This window comes from Spermophilus citellus (genome assembly GCF_964194105.1).
Source record: "Spermophilus citellus genome assembly, chromosome: 15".
NCBI lineage: Eukaryota > Metazoa > Chordata > Mammalia > Rodentia > Sciuridae > Spermophilus > Spermophilus citellus.
In genome coordinates, this window is record NC_138195.1 from 83,204,643 (window position 1) to 83,221,324 (window position 16,682).

Consider the following 16,682-nt stretch of genomic DNA (forward strand, 5'->3'; position numbering starts at 1 on the left):
ATTAAAGAATGTGTAATATTAGAAAAATATCGCTTAGAAATCAGTATTTCTTTGACAAGTAGTACTACATTATTGGTCTTGAAAAATGAAGTTAAATTTATTGCTATATATATATAAATTGGTTCATTTGGGAGACTGAGTTAGGAGTCCAGGAAATTGAAACCAGCCTGGACAGAACATTGAGACTCAATCTCAAAAAGTAAATAAAAAATCAATTGATTTTATAATGTTACATTAATTTCTTATTTGTTGGTTGACAATAAGTATGGCCAACAACAAAAGAATGTTAGAGAAAGAGTAACCTTCACACTATTATTAACTTTTTTTTTTTTTTTTTGGTGTTCACAGTTCACAGTTAACTAAATATTTTGGCCTTATACCAGTTTTAGTCTAAATAGTCTGGCAAAACACTTTGATTTATATTTACCTGAAAGGTTAGAGAATTCAATCATTTAAGAAATGAGGTGTCACTCTTTGTTTTGTCTTTGCTGAAAAATTTTTCTCTAGAACAGATTGAATTTGTTCTGATTTTCATTGTTACCCGAAAGATATGAGTCTCATAAGTTCTATAACACAAATATTATTTTTATGTTAATTTTAATGCTAGTTAAAATAATAATAAAAGACATAATTCTCAGTTTTTTTTGAAAGGGTAATAATTAAACATAATGCACATGTATGTATAGTGGTGTTGTCTATGTCTTTACTATCTATATTTATGAAAAAATAGAAAATGATATTTTAGCTTTACTAAAAATTTTACATTATGTGAATTAGAATTTCAGTTGAATATAAATGTCTTAATTACATTGAAAAATGTATTGTAAAATATCAGAAAATGCTTTGAAAATTTGGCCTCCGATACTTCATTTATACAGGATTGATATTTTTCTTATTTATTTTAAATCGAAATTAGTGCTATTTTTTACACTGCTGAGAATTATACAAATCCTTTAAACAAAGATATTTCAAACAAAAGTGTTTAATTTTGGTAGTAGGTATAAGCTTACTCAACTTTTCAAACTAGAGAGGTATAGATTGCTTTAAGCCTGAAATCACCTTTTGTTAATCTAAAATTTAGTTTTAAACACTAAAATACTTCATAAAAATCCAGAGATCTAGCTTCTATTCAGTATCATTTGAAACAAAAGCCATAGACCGAATCCATAGTGACAAATTAACTAGACGTGCATTTCACCCACTCTTCTTAAGTAGGCCACAACATTCTAGTTTTCTCATGGCCTCAACTTACAACTTCTTAAAGCTTCACATCATTCCCTTGTGTTGTCTACTTATACGCTCTGGGCTGTATACTTCTGATGCTTATCATTCTTTTTTTTAAATATTTTTTTTAGTTTATAAATATTTAATTTATTAATTTATTTATTTGTGGTGCTGAGAATTGAGCCCAGTGCCTCACACATGTGAGGCAAGTGCTCTACCACTAAGCCCCAACCCCAGCCCTGATGTTTATCATTCTTTACTTGTGTAAATATTTACAATATTTACTGATTGTGAATCTTGTTTCTTTTTTAAAAAAATTTAAACTATTTATTTTTTATTTTTAGTTATAAATGATAGTATAATTATTTTGACATATTATACATATGTGGAATATAATTTCCCATTCTTGTAGATGTACATGATGTGGAGTTACACTGGTCATGTGTTCATATATGAACACAGGAAAGTTATTCCCAATTTATTCTACTGTCTTTCCCATTCCCACCTCTTTCACTTCCCATCATTTCCCATGTCCAATCCAGTAACCTCTACTCCTCCTACCCCACCTCCTATTGTAAGTCAGCATCCACGTATCAGAGAGAATATTTGGCCTTTGTTTTTTTGGAGATTGGCTTATCATGAAAGTTTCTGGTTCCATCCATTTACTGGCCAATGCCATAATATCATTCTTCTTTATGGCTCAGTAATATTCCATTGTGTACATGTACCATATTGTCTTTAACAATTCATCTGTGAAGGGCATCTAGTTAGTTCCATAGCTTAGCTATTGTGAATTGTGTCACTGTAGTATGCTGATTTTAAATCCTATGGGTATATGCCAAGGAATGGCATAAATGGGTCAAATGGTAGTCACATTCCAAGATTTCTGAGGAGTTTCCATACTGCTTTCCAGAGTAGTTCACCAATTTGCAGTCCCACCAGCAATATATCAGTGTACCTTTTCCCCACACACAGTTGCCAATATTTATTGTTACTTGTATTCTTTATAATTGTTCTGATTGGAGGGAGATGAAATCTCAGTGTAGTTTTTTTTTTTCTTTTAAGTCATAAATCATGTTTAATAATTGAACATATGATATAACACAAAGTCTAAAACTGGCCAATATGCAGTCTCAATTACAGTTGCACCAGTGGAGATGTGGATATCCTTTTTCCTGTTCATGAGTGAGGGGCAAAGATATTGAACAAAAGAATTTCTAAACAAAATGCATGTATAGGTCTATCCTTATCTGTAAACTGTATTTTAACTTTGTAATAAATAATTGTTACATAAAAAGCATTATTATAAATGGAGCTGGAGATATGGGCTAAGTAGGTTCTCATAGTTTTCTATGATAGAAAATTTGCATTTCTCTAATTGCTAATGATATTGAACATTTTTCTCATATATTTGTTGACCATTCATAGTCTTCTGTGAAGCATCTCTTCAGCTTCTTTTCCCATTTACTGATAGTGTTATTTGTTTTTTTAGTTTTAAGTTCTTTATATGTCCTGGATATCAATGCTCTGAGGTGTAGGTGGCCAAGATTTTTCTCCCATTCTGTGGATTCTCTCTTTATGTTTTTGATTGTTACTTTTACAGTAAAGAAGCTTTTTAATTTGATACAATCCCATTTATTGATTTTTTTATTTTACTTTTTGTGCTTTAGGAGTCTGGTTGAGAAATTTGATTCCTAAGCCCATATAACGGAGATTTGGGCCTACTTTTTCTTCTATTAGGCACAGGATCTCTGGTGTAATGCTTAAGTCCTTGATCCACTTTCAGTTGAGTTTTGTGTCGGGAGAGAGATAAGGGTCTAATTTCACTTTATTACATGTAAATTTCCAATTTTCCCAGCACCATTTGTTGAAGAGGGTATCTTTTCTCCAATGTATGTTTATGGCACCTATTATATAACTTTGTGTCTGTGTTTTCTATTCTGTACCATTGGTCTTCATGTCTTTTTTGGTGCCAATACCAAGCTGTTTTTGTTACTATACTCTGTAGTATGACTTAAGATCTGGTATTGTGATGCCTCCTGCTTCACTTTTTTTTTTTTTTTTTTTTTTTTTGCTAAGGATTGCTTTGCGTATTCTGGGCTACTTATTTTTCCAAATGAATTTTATGACTACTTTTTCTATTTTTATTAATAACATCATTGGAACCTTAATAGGAATTGCATTAAATCTGCATAGAACTTTTGATAGTATGGCCATTTTGACAATATTAATTCTGCCTATCTAAGAACATGGGAGATCTTTCCACCTTATAAGGTCTTCTTCAAGTTCTTTGTTTAATCAAACGTCTGTTTCTTCATGTGTACAGTGAAAGAACAATTTTTTTCATTTTCTTTCTACCTCTCACCAAAAGGGAGTGTGACTCCATTAGAGACTAAAGTTCCAGTTGTCATATTCTACATATGGAACTCCAGTCCCTAACTGAATGCATTCCTACTGGATGCATGTGAAGAAGTAGGGAGTGTTACAAGAACCTTGCCTAATTGTTGCATGGAACACGAAGAAATAAATGGGGGAAAGCAAGCTGAGGTCAATCCAAGGCAATCCATAGTATTGTCACATTGACTGTAGTATTCTTCCATTGGACACAGCAGCTATCGGACTTTTTGGTCTGAGAACACCATCATAAAACCTACTGAAGACCTATGAAAAGTTTTATTTATGTGAGATATAGCTATAGATATTTAAGTTTTTTGGAAATTAAAATTGAGAAAGTTTTAATTTGTTTATTTAAAATTGTTTTATAAACAATAAACACCCTTATTTTTATAGTAAGTATATGAAAAATAACAGCATTTTCAAAAAAATCATTGAACAATGGCATTGTTTCATTTTTTATAAATCTTAGTAATATGTGGCTCAATAGAAGGCAGCTGACTTCTTTAGCCTGTCTCTCACATTTAATCTGCTGTGAAAATTGATTGGATTGAAGTATATGAAGAAAACCCACTCTTACTCAGATATATAATTTGAAAAGAGTAGAGGAAGAGGAACAGAAGGAGTGAGGAGAAGAGAAAGTAGAAGTACTGGGAATTGAAATGGAGCAATTTACATTCAATGCATGGATGTTTATGTCAAAATGAACCCCACTTTTATTTTATGTATAACTATATTGTATTGATGAAAACATTTTAAATGGTCTTTTCAGATAGTTGGATATTTTTATTTGATGCTTCATTTGAATTGACAAGTATCATGTTAACCTCACTATTTTTATACCCATGCATGATTTTGTTGTATCCTACATTGGTCCTATGGAAAATATTGATTCACTAAGTTATGCAGGTATTCTAAATATTATCCATTTCAATTTGTAATAAGAAAAAAAATCACCCAACCTAGTAAGAATAGTAAGAACACATTTTTTTTTGTAAATTTTCTGTATTTTACAGGATGTATAGGTAAATTTCTGGATTTTACTGTAAATATGTGTTTGATATTATTAGAAAATGCCAAACAACGAAATTGTTATGCAATTTTACATTCCACCTGGAACTTATGAGAGTTCTAATTGCTCTACATCCTTGCCAACTTGTAGTATTCTCAATATTTTAAATTTTGTTCATGCTAGTGGTTTTGTAATAATGTCTCATAGATAGAATTTGTGAACATCTTTTTAATGTTCTTATCTGCTTTTATCTTTTTTGTGAAATATGTCTTTGATATTTGTTAATTTTAAAAATTAAAATATTTTTTTCCTTTTTTAAATTGATTTTCTTTTTTTTAAATATATGACAGTGGAATGTCTTAAAATTCTTATTACACATATGTACCACAATTTTTATATCTTTATATAAAGTATGTTCATGCCAATTTATATCTTTATACATGTAGTTGTTTTTTTGCATTACAATTCTTATTAACATATATGCCACAATTTTTCATATCTCTGTTTGTATATAAAGTAGTTTGACTCCCAATTTGTGTCTTCATACATGTACTTAGGATAATGATATTCATCACATTCCACCATCCTTGCTAAGCTCCTGCTTCCTCCCTTTCCATCCATCCCCTCTTCCTTTTCTAGAATTCATCTATTCGTCCCATGTTCCTTTTCCCTACCCCATTATGAGTCAGTCTCCTTATATCAGGCCTTTGTTTTTTTGGGATTGGCTGACTTCACTTAGCATGATATTCTCCACTGCCATCCATTTACCTGCAAATGCCATGATTTTATTATCTTTTATTGCTGAGTAAAATTTCATTGTGTATAAATGCCACATTTTTAAATTCCATTCATCCATTGAAGGGCTTCTAGGTTGGCTCCACAGTTTAGCTATTGTGAATTGTGCTGCCATAAACATTGATGTGGCTGTGTCCCTGTAGTAGTTTAAGTCCTTTGGGTATAGTCCAAGGAGAGGAATAGCTGGGTCAAATGGTGGTTCCATTCCCAGATTTCCAAGGAATCTCCATATTGCTTTCCATATTGGCTGCACCAATTTGCAGTTCCACCAGCAATGTATGAGAGTACCGTTTTTTTCCACAACCTCGCTGACACTATTGTTGTTTGTCTTCATAATAGCTGCCTTTCTGACTGTGAGTGAGATGATATCTTAGTGCAGTTTTGATTTGCATTTCTCTGATTGCTAGGGATGATGAGCATTTTTTCATATATTTGTTGATTGATTGTATATGCTCTTCTGAGAAATGTCTGTTCAGGTCCTTGGCCCATTTGTTGATTGGGTTATTTGTTTTTTCAGTGCTTAGCTTTTTGTGTTCTTTATATACTCTAGAGATTAGTGCTCTGATGTGTGAGGAATAAAGATTTGCTTCCAGGATGCAGGCTCTCTATTCATCTCACAGATTGTTTCTTTTGCTGAGAAAAAAACTTTTTAGTTTGATTCCATTCCATTTATTGATTCTTGATTTTAATTCTTGGGCTATAGGAGTCTTATTAAGGAAGTTAGAGCCTAATCCTACATGATGAAATTTAGGGCTTACTTTTTTTCTTCTATTAGACACAGAGTCTCTGGTTTAATTCCTAGGTCCTTGATCCATTTTGAGTTAAGTTTTGTGCATGGTGAAACATAGGAGTTTAATTTCATTTTGTTGCATATGGATTTCCAGTTTTCCCAGCATTATTTGTTGAAAATGTTATCTTTTCTCTAATGCATGTTTTGGCACCTTTGTCTAAATATAAGATAATTGTAATTTTGTGGGTTAGTTTCTGTGTTTTCTATTCTGTACCAGTGGTCTACCAGTCTGCTTTGGTGCCAACACCATGCTGTTTTTGTTACTATTGCTCTGTGGTATGGTTTAAGGTCTAATATAGTGATGCTACCTGCTTTATTCTTTCTACTAAGGATTGTTTTAGCTATTCTAGGTCTCATTACTTTTCCAGATGAATTTCATGGTTTCGTTATTTTATTTTTATGAGGAATGCCATTGGGATTTTGATTGGAATTGCATTAAATCTGTATAGTGATTTTGGTAGTATGATCATTTTGATAATATTAATTCTACCTATTCAAGAACAAGTTAGATCTTTCCATCTTCTAAGATCTTCTTTGATTTCTCTGTTTAGGGTTCTGTAGTTTTCATTGTACAGATCTTTAACTTCTTTTGTTAAGTTGACTCCCAAGTATCTTATTTTTTTTTTTTTTTGAGGTTATTGTGAATGGGGTAGTTTTCCTCATTTCCTTCTCAGAGGCTTTGTTACTGATATACAGAAATGCATTTTATTTATAGGTGTTGATTTTATATTCTACTACTTTGCTGAATTCATTTACTAGTTTTAGAAGTTTTCAGATATAGAATCATATCATCAGCAAATAGGGCTAATATAAGTACTTCTTTTCCTATATATATCCCTTTGTTTCTTTCTTCTGTCTAATTGATCTGGCCAGTGATTCAAGAACTATGTTGAATAGAAGTTGTGAAAGAGTGCATCCCTGTCTTGTTCCAGTTTTTAGATGGAACACCTTCAATTTTTCTCCATTTAGAGTGTTGTTGGCCTGAGGCTTACTGTAGATAGCCTTTATGATTTTGAGGTAAGTTCCTGTTATCCCTAGTTTTTCTAGTGTTTTGAACATAAAGGGGAGCTGTATTTTGTCAAATGCTTTTTCTACATCTATTGAGATCATCATATGATTCTTATTTTAAGTCTATTAATGTGATGAATTACATTTATTGATTTCCATATTTTGAACCAACCTTGCGTCCCTGGGATGAATCCCACTTGATCATGGTGCACATTCTTTTTGATATATGTTTGTATTTGATTTGCCAGAATTTTATTGAGAATTTTTGCTCTCTGCTCATTAGAGATATTGGTCTGAGGTTTTCTTTCTTTGATGTGTTTTTGCCTAGTTTTGGGATCCGGGTGATATTGGACTTATAGAATGAGTTTGGAATTACTGCCTCTTTTTCAATTTCCGAAATAGATTGAAGAGTATTGGTATTAGTTCTTCTTTTAAGGTCTTGTAGAACTTGGCTGTGTATCCATCCAGGCCTGGGCTTTTCTTGGTTGGTAAGCTTTTGATGGTTTCTTCTATTTCCTCACTTGATATTGTATATCTTCCTGACACTCAATCTGAGCAAATTGTTTGACTTAAGAATTTGTCAATTCCTTCAATGTCTTCTATTTTATTGGAGTATAAGATTTCAAAATAATTTCTAATTATCTTCTGTATTTCTGTAGAGTCTGTTGTGATATTACCTTTTTCATTACGTATGCTGGTAATTTGAGTTCTGTCTCTCCTTCTCTTCATTAGCATGGCTAAGGATCTGTCAATTTTATTTATCTTTTCAAAGAACCAACTTTTTGTTTTGTCAATTTTTTCAATTGTTTCTTTTGTTTTGATTTCATTGATTTCAGCTCTAATTTTAATTATTTCTTGCCTTCTACTGCTTTTGTTGCTGGTTTGTTCTTCTTTTTCTAGGGCTTTGAGATGTAGTGTGAGGTCATTTATTTGTTGATATTTTCTTCTTTTAAGAAATAAACTGAGGGCTGGGGATGTGGCTCAAGCAGCAGCGCGCTTGCCTCGCATGCGTGCGGCCCGGGTTCGATCCTCAGCACCACATACCAACAAAGATCTTGTGTCTGCCGAGAACTAAAAATAAATATTAAAAATTCTCTCTCTCTCTCTCTCTCCTCTCTCACTCTCTCTTAAAAAAAAAGAAATAAACTGAATGCAATGAATTTTCCTCTTAGTACTACTTTCATAGAATCCCAGAGATTTCGATATGTTGTGTCTGTGTTCTCATTTACCTCTAGGAATTTTTTAATGTCCTCCTTGATGTCTTCTGTGACCCATTGTTCATTCAGTAGCATATTGTTTAGTTTCCAGGTGATGGAGAAATTTTTATTTTTTATTTTGTCATTAATTTCCAATTTCATTTCATTATGATCTAATAAAATGCATAGGAGTATCTCTACTTTTTTGTATTTGCTAAGAATTGCTTTGTGTTATAGTATATGGTCTATTTTAGAGAAGGATCCATGTGCTGCTGAGAAGAAAGTGTATTGATGCAGGTTGAAATATTCTATATGTGTCAGTTAAGTCTGTTATTGATTGTGTTATCTGATTTTCATTGCTTCTTTTCATTTCCTCTTCATGAAATATTTTGCCAAGGATGTTTTGTAGTGTCGGTTTTCTAGCTATAAATTCTTTTAACTTTTGTTTATCGTGGAAGGGTTTTATTTCATCTTCAAATGTAAAGATTAATTTTGCTGAATCCAAGATTCTTGGTTGGCACTTATTTTCTTTCAGGGCTTGATATATATTGTTCTAGGATCTTCTAGCTTTCAGGGTCTGTGTTGAAAAATCTGCTGTTATCCTAATTGGTTTGTTATCCTAATTGGTTTTCCCTATATGTAATCTGATTCCTTTCTCTTGTGGCTTTTAAAATTCTCATTCTGTATGTTGGGCATTTTCATTGTAATGTGCCTTGGTTTGGGTCTGTTGTTATTTTGTACACTTTGGCGTCCTGTACACTTCTTGAATTTGGATTTCCAATTCATTCTTCATGTTTGGAAAGTTTTCTGATATTATTTCATTGAATAGATTGTTCATTCCTTTGGTTTGGACGTCTTTGCCTTCATCTATCCCAAATACTCTTAAATTTGGTCTATCTCATATTTCTATCATGCTATCTCATATTGAATAGATTGTTCATTCCTTTGGTTTGGACGTCTATGCCTTCATCTATCCCAAATACTCTTAAATTTGGTCTATCTCATATTTCTATCATGCTATCTCATATTTCTTGAATGTTCTGTTCATTGTTTCTTATCATTCTCTCTATGTGTCTATGTTATTTCAAGATGATTTATTTGATCTTCATTGTCTGCTGTCCTATCTTCTAAGTGGTCTGTTCTCTTATTGATGCTTTCATTTGAGTTTTTAATTTGGTTTATTATTTCTTTCATTTCTGTTATTTCAAGGATTTCTGGTTTTTTTTATAACCTCTATCTCCCTGTTGAGGTGATCTTTTGCTTCTTGGATTTGTTTATGTAGCTCATTTTCAAATGATCTTTCACTGCCTGTATTTGTTCTCTTATGTCTTTGAGATCCCAAAACATTTTAATCATGTGTATCCTGAAATCTTTCTCTGTAATTTTTTTTCTGCTGTAGTTGCCAATTCTTCTAATAATGTGTTGTCTTGATTTGTTTGTGGTACTTTCTTCCCCTACTTTTCATGTTGCTCATGTGCCTTCCTTTCTATCTCTGTGGATCTGGTGTGTTATTGTTTACATCATGTAGATTTTTTAGTGCTTTTGTAGTGTTCCAAGATCTCTCCTGCTCAAATGGCGATCCAGTCTGGTAGCCACGCCCGCCACAAAATGGCGAGGAAGGTTTTCCAAGATGAAGTAGGTCTACTTCCAGCACAGGGGTGTCTGGTGATGTGGAGGGAACTGGGCGATAGCCTTGTGCTGTGGGTAGGTAACACCCAAGTGATCTGCGTGGGAGTGGCGTGCAGTCTGGAGTTCTGCAGAAATGCTAATAGGTGTTTCTGCTAAGCTGCTTGTGAGTCGTGTGTGAGCTAGAACTGAGGGCTTTAGGTCCGGAGTCTGGAGACTTACTGGAGCATAGGGGCTCTGATTTCTGCGTGGGTGGTCCCTGCGCTGGAGATTTCTGTGAAAATTCACTGGCTCCTGGAGATCAGATCTGGGAACTGCCTCCACCTAATATGGCGAGACTATTGAGCCAAGATGGTGGCAGTCTGCTTTCAGAGCCCAGGTGTCTGGTGAGGTTAGAGGAGCTGGGTGATGGCATTGTGCTGGGGGTAGGTAGCAGCTGAGTGACCTGTGTGATAGTGGAGTAATGTCTTGGCAGTCTGCAGATGTATTGATAGGTGATTCTCTAAGGCACTCACGAGTCTTGTGTGAACTGGGACCATGTGCTTTCGGTCCTGCTTTCAGTCCTGCTTGAACAGTGAGGCCTGGAGCCCTGCACAGGGTCACAGCCCTTGTGATTTCTGCAGAGAGTATCTGGATAGGGGTCCTCTAAAACTCTCAGAGATGCAGTATTCCGACTAGGTACGATCTGGATCATAGAGCAATACAGAATGCTGCCTCTCTCTGGTCTGTCATCTTGAAACTCAAAAAATTAAAATATTATTCTTGCCATTGATGTAAGAGTTCTTAATATATTATGGGTTACAAGTTCTTTGTAAGTTTTATGCAATTCAAATATGCCTCCATATCTGCAAGTTTGATTTCAATATTCTAAGTGTCTTTCAAATGCAGAAAGTTTAATTTTGATAAATATGATGAAAATTTTTATCAAAAATTGGGGATTACTAAAAGTATTACATTGTTTCCCATATATTTCTGGTTTTACTTTCCAATTTAATTTGACAGTTTTCAGATCACATGCTTTGTATGATTTCATTGTTTATGGAGACCTATTTCATGGCTCAAAATAGAATCTACATTAATGCATGTTCCATATGTATTAGAAAAGAATGTCATTGTGGATTGAATTATTGTATTAATGTCAATTAGGTAACATAATGTTTGCTTGTAGTTTCATTTCTCCTATAATCTTGCTTTCTGTATACTTATGCTGTCATTAGAAAGCCGTATTGAAGTATTAGTTTGTAATTATACATTCATTTATTTCTCATAATTAGTTCTATATTTCTCAGATTAGTTAATCTATTTTATTAATCTATTTCTCAGATTAGTTCTATCAGTTTTGCGTCATGTGTTTTGAAGCTGTGTTATTGATTGCATGCAGTTTTATGATTTCTTTATGCATTGACACATTATTATAAATATCCCTTTTTGATATGATAACAACCCATGTTTTGAAGGCTATTTTTCTAGTATTAATACAGTCACTTCAGCTTTCTTATGCTTAGTGTTTACACAATATGTTGTTTTTCTTTTTTTAATAGCAGTATCTTGTCTTTTTATCCAACACAATAATCTCTTTCTGCATTAAAAAAAATTTGGTGTAGGTGGATGCAATATCTTTATTTTATTTATTTACCTTTATGTGGTGCTGAGGATCGAACCTAGGTCTCACACATGCTAGGCAAGTGCTCTACCACTGAGCTACAGTCCCTGTCCTCTTTCTGCATTTGTAATTATAGTAATTAAACTATATATCTTTAATGTAATTATCAATACTGCTGTCTCCAACATAGAGATGATTTTAATTTTTTCTCTCTTTTTTTCATTTTTCTTATTTCCCTTCTCCTTTTTCTGTAATTGAGTATTTTTCAATTCATTTTATCTTTAGTATTATCTAGCTATCTCTACTTTTCTTTATGGTGGCTCTAGTGTTTACATTATGCGTTTTGAAATTATCACATTTAAAGTAAAACTGTTTCTCTACTTAAAATACTTCTGATACTTAATGTGAGGGACTTTTGTTTTTGTTTTTCCCTTGCCAACCAATTCATCAATTCTCTAGACACCAAGTGGGAGTCATCTACATGAATACAGTTCTGACACTAACCACCTACCTTGAGTGTTAGACTCCACAGACTTATGTCTCAGTCCCTTAAGTCAGCTCCTCTTCTTCAGATGCCAAGTGCTAGTCTGGTTTGAACTACTGTTTCCTAGTACTCCCTTATCTGGTTTTGATAGAAAAACTCAATTACTGAGGGAATTGATTTATTTATATTTATTATAAACAATATTATAACAGAAAGGTAAAAGAAGATGATCTTTGAACTATAGAGATTGGAGAGTTTTGGGTTGCTAAATGCATATACATCATGTAGATGTTCATTTGTAATTGAAATATCCTTTATAGTAGAATAGTAAATATAAGTTAAATACTTCCCTGAATTCTGTGAGCATCTACAAAAAAAGGCACATAAGGGCTGAGGTTGTGGTTCAGTGGTAGAGTCCTTGCCTAGCATATGTAAGGTACTGGGTTCGTTCCCTAGCACCACATTAAAAATAAATAAATAAATAAATAATCAAATAAATAAATAAAATGAATGTGCTATGTTCATCTACAGCTATATTATATAAAATGTACACACACACACACACACACATATGTTTAAAGAGGCACATAAGACAAAATCTACAAGCATCCTTAGCACAAGCACATATGTCTGCATAGAGTTGGGTGAGGTATCACCCTCCCAGCATGGAGATGGATCCACCAAACCAGAAGCCCTCCAAACTTGAGAGATTTCTTTTTCTTTTTCTTTTTCTTTTTTTCATTTTGTGTGGTGTGTGCGCGTGTGTGCATGTGTACGACCCCACACACAGGGGATTGAACTCAGGATCTTGCACATGCTAGGCATGTGCTTTCCCATTGAGCTACAGCACAACTATCAGTTGAAAGATGTTTATGGAAACTTTATCTCATAGGCATGATCAATTATTAATTCAATCTACAACTCTCTCCCCTCCCTGAAGAGCTGGTGGTGGGATTAAACATTCCAAGCTCTTAATTGTAGCTTGGTCACCAGCTCCCATCATAAAGCTATTCAAGAACCAACCCACCAAGGATCTCCTCACTAGAAAATGCTTCTTCTATCAACCCACCCTTCAGGGAATTAATAGTTTCCAGAGCTTTGTTTTAGGAACTATGTTCAAAGATCAAATCTTAGAACTAACAACAACAAAAAATGATGTTTGCACCCCATGACTTATGCAAGTATAAGGGTTTGGGGACTTGCAACCAAATGCATATTTCTTATGTCACAGCAGTCTACTCTCAAATTATATTATGCAATGTCATATAAAATATAGAAAACATAACAATTTCTGTTTTTCCTCATTCATCCCATTCTACTGGTATGTTTTTTTTAATTTATAAATATTAAAGCAAACAGGCATCAATTAACTTTGAAAGAAATGTGAAAATAAGGAAAAATAATATTGTATTTATCTAAGAATTTCATTCCTGTGTCTAGATCCAAGTTTTAAGCTAGTGTCTTTTTTTTTTTTTTTTTTACTCTTGAACAGTTTCTTTAAACATTTCCTTTAGTACAGATCTGCTGGGGAATGAATTATTTCCACTTTATCTAGAAGGTTCTTTATTTTGCCAAAAGGTTTCAAAGATATTTTCAAAATGTCTTTTGATTTTCTTTTTTCCTTAGTTTCTGATAAAGTGAAGTATCTGCTTATCTCTGTTCATCTGCATGTAATGTGTCATTCTTTATATGTCATTTGTGGGTCTATGTCATATTTCATGTTTCTTGGCATGGCTAATGCATTTTGATTTTATTTACGAATTACACATTTACAATTATTGTTCCTTTGGTGTTACTTAAGGTTAGTTTTAGATCTTTTAAGGCTTGTTTTGGAATTTTATCAAAGCAGTCCAGACTTTCATTTTTTTGATTGGGATTCAGCACACTACTAAAGTATATCCTTTCTGTGTTCTCTACTGAGTACCCTGAAAGATCAGCAAAGACTTTCCACTCTGACTGGTAGAAGCTCAAAAGTCTTTAGCCCTTTGAAAGCTCAGGATAACTATCCAGCTCACCCTTCTTTGATCATTTTTTTTTTTTTTTGGTCTGGCTTTGTGCCATTTAGTATTCAGTAAAAATTCAAAGTGCTACTTTGAGCTCCTTTTCTTCAGAGAACCCTCCTGTCCTGATTGGCATCTTATAGTTGGTAGCTCCCTCAGCCTCTCTGGACTTAGATCTTCTACTCCTTAAGTCAGTTCTCATGTGGGATGCTCTTCCTGCCCCTCAGGCTGTGAGGTACCACCAGACACAAGAGCATTTGTTGGCTTTCTTCATTTGTCTTTTTTTTTCTCAAAAATTACAGTGTGCATGGACTATATTATCCAGGGCCTGGAAGCAGTATATATTCTGCTCACTTTTCTAGTTTGGTGTGAGGGTAAATGTGACCTCTGATACTCAATTATGACTAGATGTGAAAATTTTATTTGATCATATTTTTGTATTTGTAATTTTGTTTCTAAAAGAGGTACTTGAAATATGTATTATCAATTATATTTCTTCTAAATTGTGAGTTTTGTTCAGAAAAGTTCTAAATAATGAGAATTGTAACAATTTCTACTATTTAAAATGTTAACTATTTTACATGAAATAATAATAAATAGGAGATGGCTAAGAATGCATGACAACTCTTTACCAAATATGTGTGTTCAGTATAATTTTTATACAATTTTATAACCATACATTAATATAATAATAATTAATAACTCTTTTTTTAAAGAGAGAGAGAGAGACAGAGAGAGAGAATTTTAATATTTATTTTTTAGTTATCGGCAGACACAACATCTTTGTTTGTATGTGGTGCTGAGGATCGAACCCAGACCGCACTCATGCCAGGCGAGCGCACTACCACTTGAGCCACATCCCCAGCCCAAATAATAATTCCTTAAATGCCTTCGCTCAGAAAGTTTTTCGATGTCCAATGTTTCATTCACCAGAAACAAGCAGCTGTGATACTTGTAATTTGGGCCAGATTTTCACTTTCTCTATTTGATAGTAGTAATTTGCCTTACTAAACTAAAAATAATATAATATATCTTGGTGTTAAATCAGGCTTATTTCTTGAAGAATGTGAAAACACGCTAACTCATAATAGAAATGTTCTGTAGTTATATTTAGTACATGTATACATATACACACACATATATAATATTAATGATGCATAGATTATACAAAATTATTCTTATCTTTATATTTCAAATATATTTCATTATATAAATAGTGAATAATTAAGTAAACCTGTGCCCTTCAGTATGTTGATACAGAAATATATATGCAAAACATCAGTGGATGTCATTCAAAATATTTAATCTTCTTATGATAAGTGTGTTCAGTTTCTAGTGTTACTTTCTAAAGACGGAATCACTATATAACTTGTTTTTTGTAAAGAGAAATTTGAATATAATAATTTTTACCCCATTAGAAAGAAAGCTGCACATATAATGAACAGAAAAAAAAGGGAGGGATGAGAAAAGAAAAAGATTTTTTTGTCTGGGTTTATCATATCCATCTGTTTTAGAAGTCCAAACTTCGTTACCTGACATTGACTGTTCTGCAATAACTTGAAATGTATTAGAGATGATTTGTATTGTCATTTTGCAAATGTGCAATATTGTGTTTTTCATAAATATTTTTCACATAGACCCTTATTGAGAGGCAAAAGTTCAGATAGCAGTTACACAGATTTGACTTTGCATATTTGACTTGTAGGATTGTACATTTTCAGCATGGTACTCATAGAATAAAATGCACAGCTGCCACCAAAATGTTAATGGAGGCTGCATGCTTAATTTATTGCTACACAGAAAATCTCTCCCTTCCTGCTCAGTATATTCAATCAAAAGTATTCCTTAAGAAGTATTCCTATCTGCTTTTCATTTTCAAGATACAAAAATGGAATGCTATATTCTATTAAGAGAGAATGTTTAAGTAACAAATTTTAGAAATAACATTGAGTTTTGGAAGGGCTTTTTGGGAAAATTTAATTTATAGAAAGGAACACTCTTGGAATACTATTATAGCATTTCAAGCTTTTTTCTGTGCTTGTAATTATTATGCAAATATTATTGCTACTTGCAAAAGACCTTTGTCATGAATTGCTTGGTAATGGAGCAAGGTTATTGAACACTACTTTTTAAATAGATGTTTCTGTGACAGTATTATACATAAGACCTAAAGATAAATTGCTGGTGGTGAAATACTAAAAATTGCATCTACCATTTTTTGTTTCCTCGGTGCCAGAATTAAAGATGTTTATCTGAATGCTTTCAATCAATTTATTTTTGTGCTTTCTAACCCTTCCTGTTTAGTAAATATGAAACAATGATTGTTCTCAGTTTTCTTCTTTAGCTGTCACAAAGATGGTGACATAATGTTTAGAGGTATGCTCTTTAACTGTCAGCATTTGTTACAGTTCAGTGACGCATGATAAAATGTGAGGGACATTGTCTTCCTGCACTGCTAAATGTATTAATGCAGTGATAATATTTCCCAATGACTTCTTACTCAAGGTCAACATAATGAGATTCATCTGTATTTTTCAACCATTTGTTGTT

At 33.0% G+C, this 16,682-nt stretch overlaps 1 protein-coding gene across 1 annotated transcript in view; it reads left to right on the top strand.

The window, feature by feature from the left end:
• Positions 1 to 16,682, top strand: part of ATRNL1 (attractin like 1) — a 716,619-nt gene that overhangs the window by 373,965 nt on the left and 325,972 nt on the right. The window lies entirely within an intron of this gene.